Genomic DNA, 7,027 nt, shown 5'->3' on the forward strand with positions numbered 1-7,027 from the left:
CATACACAAATCCATGCTTTTTTGATGTGTCTTTCATGCTACCTAGAATACCCTTTTCCCTTTCATCTAACAAACTCTTATTCTTTAAACCCAACTTAAATTTTATTTCTTTACACTCTCACCCCCAAAACAAACCAAATTAGTCATCCCCTTGTTGGTACTTACATATTACTTTCTGGATCCCTCTATTATAGCATAGCAGTAATAGCATTTGTGTACTTGTCTTACCCACTACATTGTAAGCTCCTCAAACCCAGAATATATCTGACTCATCTTGGTATTGATGGTGCTTAAGTGTCTATCATACTATAGGTATTTAGAAAATATTCAATGGATGGAATGAATAATTAATGAGAAAGAAAAGTAGACAAAGAATATTTGAAGGGATGTTGCAGTGTGTTTGTGTGCTCATGTGTTATATATATATATATATATATATATATATATATATATATATATATATATATATTCATATTTATATCCATAGCCATAGTTATATATGGGTGTGGAAAGATATGCATCTAGGTAATAATAGATAGGAATATTTCTCATATGAGCTACAAAAAGACTTCTGTGATTGAGATGCCTTACAAATCTCTTTAAACCTCTTCATTTCTTTATTCTGAATGTAGTAATATAGCACTGGCACTTGTGTATTAAAATACTTTCAGATATTTTGCCCCGAGTTAAGTTTAGCTAGTGTTTTCTAAAAAACAACTGATTTCCTTAAAATTTAACACGAAAAAATATAAATAAATGAGATAAGTTTAACATGGCTTCAAATGCCTTATTGTGAATCTATGAGAATAGTATTTAATAAATGATGGAAGTACTTAACTTAAAGCTTGCGCCTCTGTAAACCAATTTCTAAATTTCAAAAATGCCTAGTAAATTTTTAAGAACATTTAAAAATTCAAAGAATAACCTTTTCAAAATTACATAATTACATCAAATATTGAGTGGAAAATGCTCAGTTCTGTCTTCTTTTTCAATGAATCAAAATCCCATAAATGTTATCAAGAATTAACTACAGAGTATAAAGACAGCTGGTTGTACTGGGCATCTTCTCTATATGAATAAGTTTTTTCTTGCTTCCATACAATTATTATAATTTGATGGGCATTTGAAAAATAATTTAAATACATTTTTTCAGTCAACATATGTTTTTAAACAATGGGATTTTTTTTCTTTGTTTAAAAGATATAAAAATGCTCACTATAGAGAACTTGGAAAACAAATAAGTAATTTCCTTTCAAAGAAAATAAAGATCATCTCAAATTCAGCAGCCTGAGATAATTACTGCTAACATACTGTTATAACATTTCATTAGAAAAATAACATAAATAGAATATTTAGAAATAAAAAGCAAAAAATAAAATGAAAATCACAATGTTTTCTATATTAGTTTTTCTAAGTATATATGATATTTTAACACAATTTGGACCATTGTATGTATTTTTAAATAGAATTTAGGTTACTCCCAGTTTTTTGAGGTTATAATTAATACTGCAATGGACTTTGTATGTAAGTGTTTGTCTGAGTTTTTAACTACTTTTTTGGAACAGATTCCCAGAAGAGAAACAAATAGAGCAAAGAGTACCCACTTTTTAAAACTCTTAATGTGTGTTGCAAAGATACTTGCCAAAAAGTTGCCACCATGGAACCTCGTACCTCCAATAGATAAGGGCATCTGTTTCCATCTCCTCAATAACACTTAGTATTATTATTTCCATTTCTTCTAGTATGACAGGCCAATGTTGTTTCTCAATGATTGTGTGCATTTCTTTGATTATGAAGTGAAGTTAGGCATTTTTTACATGTTAACTGGCCATTTGTATTTCATTTACTGTGAATTAAGCTCCTTGAAGACAGGGGTGTTTGTCTCTTCCAAGACCCTCCATGTCTGCTACAATCCATAACTGCTGTAGGAACAATGGTATTTTCATATACTTTGGCCATTTATTATATTGGTTTTTAATGTTTTTCTTGCTGATTTCTAAAAGCCATTTATATACTAAATGCTTGTTGCACTTATTTTCCCTCCACTTCTCATTTTCCATCATCTTTTTTATGCTATTTTTGATGAACAATCTTTCATTTTTACATAGTGGTCCACTGGCCTTTTTACTTTGTGATTTCTTCTGTTGTTTTTATGCTTTAATGAACTTTTCAATTCTGAGGTGATTTTCAGTTGAAACATAATTCACAGTTATTGTTGGGTGGGGAGAGTATTTATTACTTCTGTAAAAGCAATTGATTGGCACAAAGAGATTCAGTGCCTCAAAAGAATAACTTGAGGACTAATTGACGTATCCTGACAGTCCCTCACAAGTGAGAATGTGAGACTTTGGTGAGGACACGTTTGTCCTTACAAGGATTCTTAATTCACGGTGAATCCTCTGAGCCTATAAAATTCGATGTGCACTTTTCTGGGTAGAGTCTGAAAGGCTCTGTGATTTCAAAATGATTAAGAATCATTGGGGGGGTGGGGGTTATCACTTTGTAAGTGTAATGTCTAACTTTGTAAGGTGTAAATGTCTGTTACATTGCTTTGTACACCTGAAACTAATAAAAAAGAAAGAAAAGAAAAACAAAGAATCATTAAAAGTTATTTGAAGAATTTTCATTTCTGACACTATTTGGGTTCTCTAATATTTAAAGTTTAACAAATTTAAATTTTAACAAACAAATTTCAAATCCAGTATTTGACATACCATGAACAGGAAGAATAGGCTGAAGAATAGTGACTCAAGTTTCTAAGCTGAAGAATAAATTTAGCACAAGCTTTTCTAAAGTTGCTGTCATGCCTAATCCAAACTATACCAGTGATAATGTAGAACACTGGATGCCAGTCTTCCATGGGTGCCAGCCCATGTGTATGTCATTGAAAATTTAATAGATCCTAAGGCCTAATATGTCAGTCTTTTCACATAACTTAGACTCATAGGCTCTCCCAATTGGATAAGACCTTACAAGCCTGTAAGCCTCAAAATACTGCATCACCATCCTCTCCAAAATATCTCCAGCAGCAATCACCAAGTCTATGATTAAACATTACTAAGGATGGGGAACTCTTTGCTTCGTAAGACAATTCATTGCAAAATTTCTCCCTCCAGCCCTTAGTGCATGAAGACCTAAGTTTTCCATTTATTTACTGAAACAATGGCGCGCAGGTAATCAGACACACCTGTACGAAATCTGCTGAAACAACTTTTCTGCTTTCTTAAATGGATGAGCTCAGACATAATCAAAATAGTATGTCACTGCTCTGTACTGATTCTTGCTGAAAGGTTTATGAAACAGTGTGAGATGTTGAATACAGAGTGCTCCTTAGAAATAAAGGTAGAATTTAAGTTATACAAAGCATGTAGGGAAGTATGAGCTATACTGGAGTTTAGACCTCCTAACTTGGGGAAACAGGGATAGCAGTTAATTTCTGTGTAAGAGATCATTAAAGTATAATGTTAGGCTATTTCCACAACACTGGCCAGTCATTATGACAAAGCTAAAGCAAATGAGCAGGGATATTCTCTAGTCTGTCATGGGAAACTGCCCAAATGCCTACACAGATAAATGTCTGAATGCTCTCTGGGGTTGCTGATTGTAACTGAGAAAAAAGACTGCTGTCTAATTACTACTAGAGAAATGAAATCAGTAATCAAAAAATTCCCAAAAAACAAAAGTCCTAACCCGGATGATTTCATAGGTGAATTTTACAAAACATTCAAAGAAGAATGAACACTTATTCTTCTCAAACTATTCCAAAAAAATTCAAGAGGAGGGGAGCCTTCTAAGCTCATCCATGAGGCCACCATTACCCTGATTTGAAAACCAAAGACATTACAAAAACAAAAAAACTATAGGCTGATATCCCTGATGAACATAGATGCAAAAATCCTCAAAATATTAGCAAACCAAATTCAACAATATATTAAAAAGATCATACACCATGATTAAGTGGGATTTATTTCTAGGGCACAAGATCGGTTAAACATCCACAAATCATTAACGTGATACACCACATAAACAAAACAAAAGATAAGAATCATATGATCATATCAGTATATGCAGAAAAAGCATTTAACAAAATCCAGCATCCACATATGATAAAAACTATCAGCAAAGCGGGAATAGAGAAAACATATCTCAACATAATAAAGGCCATAATGACAAACCCACAACTAACATCATACTAAATGGGGAAAAGTTAAAAGTATTCTCCTTAGGATCAGGAAGAAGACAAGGATGTCCATTTTTACCACTTTTATTCAACATAGAATTGAAAGTCCTAGCCATAGTAATGAGACCATAAAAATAAATGAAAGGCATCCAAATTGGAAAAGAAGAAGTAAAACTGTCATTAGTTGTAAATGACAGGATACTATATATAGAGAACCTCAAAGATTCCACCAAAAAGCTACTAGAACTGAAAAAAATGAATTCAGTAAAGTGGCAGGATACAAAATTAGCATTCAGAAATTGGTTGCATTTTTATACACAAATAACGAACTACCAGAAAGAGAAATTAAGAAAATAATGCCATTTACAATTGCATCAACAAAAAAAATACCTAGGAATAAATTTAACCAAGAAGGTAAAAGATCTGTAATTGGAAAATTAGAAGATACTGAAGAAATAAATTGAAGAAGATACAAATAAATAGAAGCATATACCATGGTCAGGATAGAAAGAATCAACATAGTTAAAATGTTATTTTCTCCATCACTCATAGCAATAAAAAGAGGAAAGTTCAATCAGAAACCCCATGGGGGTGTCAGTGCTCAATTAGGGTGAACTCATAGGTAACCTGTTATAGACTCTCACTACAGCCTTTAGGCCCCTAAAGAAAAGAACTCTACTCTAGTTAAGCGCTTTCCTGAGTCTTGTGCTCTGCTTTAAATTATTTTTACAAAGCGTTTTGGCATATAGATTTTTTAATGCTCATCTGTCTATTTAGGATATGTACTGATTCGTTTTTCAAGATACAGATCACAACAAGAAAGCCATGAAAACAGATTAATGGTTCCCAAAAGGCTGTTTTTCCTCCTTTTTTTTATTAGTTTCAGGTGTACAAAACAATGTAATAGGCATTTATACCCTTCACAAAGTGATAACCCCCTCCCTCAATCTATTACCTTTCTGACATCATATATAGCTGTTACAGATTCCACTGACTCTATTCCTTATGCTGTATTCCACATCCTGTGAATATATATATATATATATATATATATATATATATATATATATATATATATATATAAAATTATAGTTGACATTCATTATTATACAGCTTCAGGTGTACACTGCAGTGGTCAAGTACCTCCACTATCCATGAAGCGGTCTCCCTAATAAGACAAGTGTCCATTGGATAAATTACAAAATCTTTACAATATTATTGATTATATTTCCCAAACTGTCTTTCGTATCCCCATGGCAATCTTGTGGTTACCTATTGTGCTTTCTAATCCCCTCACCTTCTCCCTCATCCCCACCTCCCTCCCATCTAGCAACCCTCAGGTTTTCCTCTATATCTCTGAGACTGTTTCTGATTAGTTTGCTCATTTATTCTATTCTTTAGATTCCACATATAAGTGACATCATATGATATTTGTCTTTCTCTGTCTGACTTATTTCACTTAGTATAATGTTCTCTAGGTCTATCCATATGGTTGCAAATGGTAAGATTTCATTCTTTTTTATGGCCAAGTAATACTCCATTGTATAAATGTACCACAGTTTCTTAATCCAGTCATCTACCGATGGGCATTTGGTTGTTTCCATGTCCTGGCTATTGTGAATAATGCTGCAATAAACTAATATTTCTCCTTGGGCAAGGGAAGTAAGAGAAAAAATAAACACACGGGATTATATCAAACTAAAATGTTTTTACACAGCAATGGAAACCATCAATAAAACAAAAAGGCATCCTATTGAATGGGAGAAGATATTTGTCAATGATCCGATAAGGGGTTAATAGTATCCAAAATTTATTTTAAAAAAATAAATAAATCATTCAACTCAACACCAAAAAAACAAACAACCCAATTAAAAAATGGGCAGAGGACATGAAGAGACATTTTTCTAAAGATGACATACAGATGGCAAACAGACATATGAAAATATATTCAACCTCACAAATCATTAGAGAAATGAAAATAATAAAAACCACAATAAGATACCACCTCACTCCTGTCAGAATAGCTATCACCAATAAATCAACAAACAACAAGTGCTGGCGAGGATGTAGAGAAAAGGGAGCTATTGGTGGGATTAGAAGATTGGTGCAGACACTATGGAAATCAGTATAGAGGTATACCAAACAACTGAAAATGGAAACTACCTTAGGACCCAGCAATTCCACTCTTAGGTATCTATCCAGAGAAATCCAAAACACTAATTCAAAAAAATTTATGCACCCCTATGGTTTTTTTTTTCCTTAATAGAACATAGTAGAGTTGTATATATATGTACATGTGTGGTGTATGCACATGCATGTACTAGTGTGTGATATAAACTGTATTTCTCATTCTAGGTCAAAACCAAATATATTTGAAAGACATTCTTTTACAGAGTAGATTAAATAGAGAAGAGATAGACTAGTAGATAATGATGGATTCTCATTTATTTAAGAAAAGATTATGTTCCTACTACCAAAATCCAGATATGATAATATTTTTCTTGAAAGTCTTTTCTACCATATTCTATCAAAGAAAAATTTTAAATGACTTCATTAATCTTCACAACTCTCCTATGTGGAAGAATTGGACTTATATTAAATGGCGCTGTCAACTTCACCTCAAGGAAGTGGATTTATACAGATAGTAGCTGCCAATTTTTATTTGCCAAACCAAAGTTTTTCCAAGAACATAGAATAATATTTCAGAGTTGTGACTAAGAATGAAATGTCAGTGGTAATTTATTTCTGTAGCAATTTAGATCAGGTCGAAGCACTGACTCAGAAAGCATAAAATACCATCTAGGTAGCATGTCTTTTTAACTTTCTTCTCTCAACAGCCACGTCTCT

This window comes from Rhinolophus sinicus, chromosome 2, assembly GCF_057876585.1.
Source record: "Rhinolophus sinicus isolate RSI-liver-muscle chromosome 2, RSI-T2T, whole genome shotgun sequence".
Taxonomy (NCBI): domain Eukaryota; kingdom Metazoa; phylum Chordata; class Mammalia; order Chiroptera; family Rhinolophidae; genus Rhinolophus; species Rhinolophus sinicus.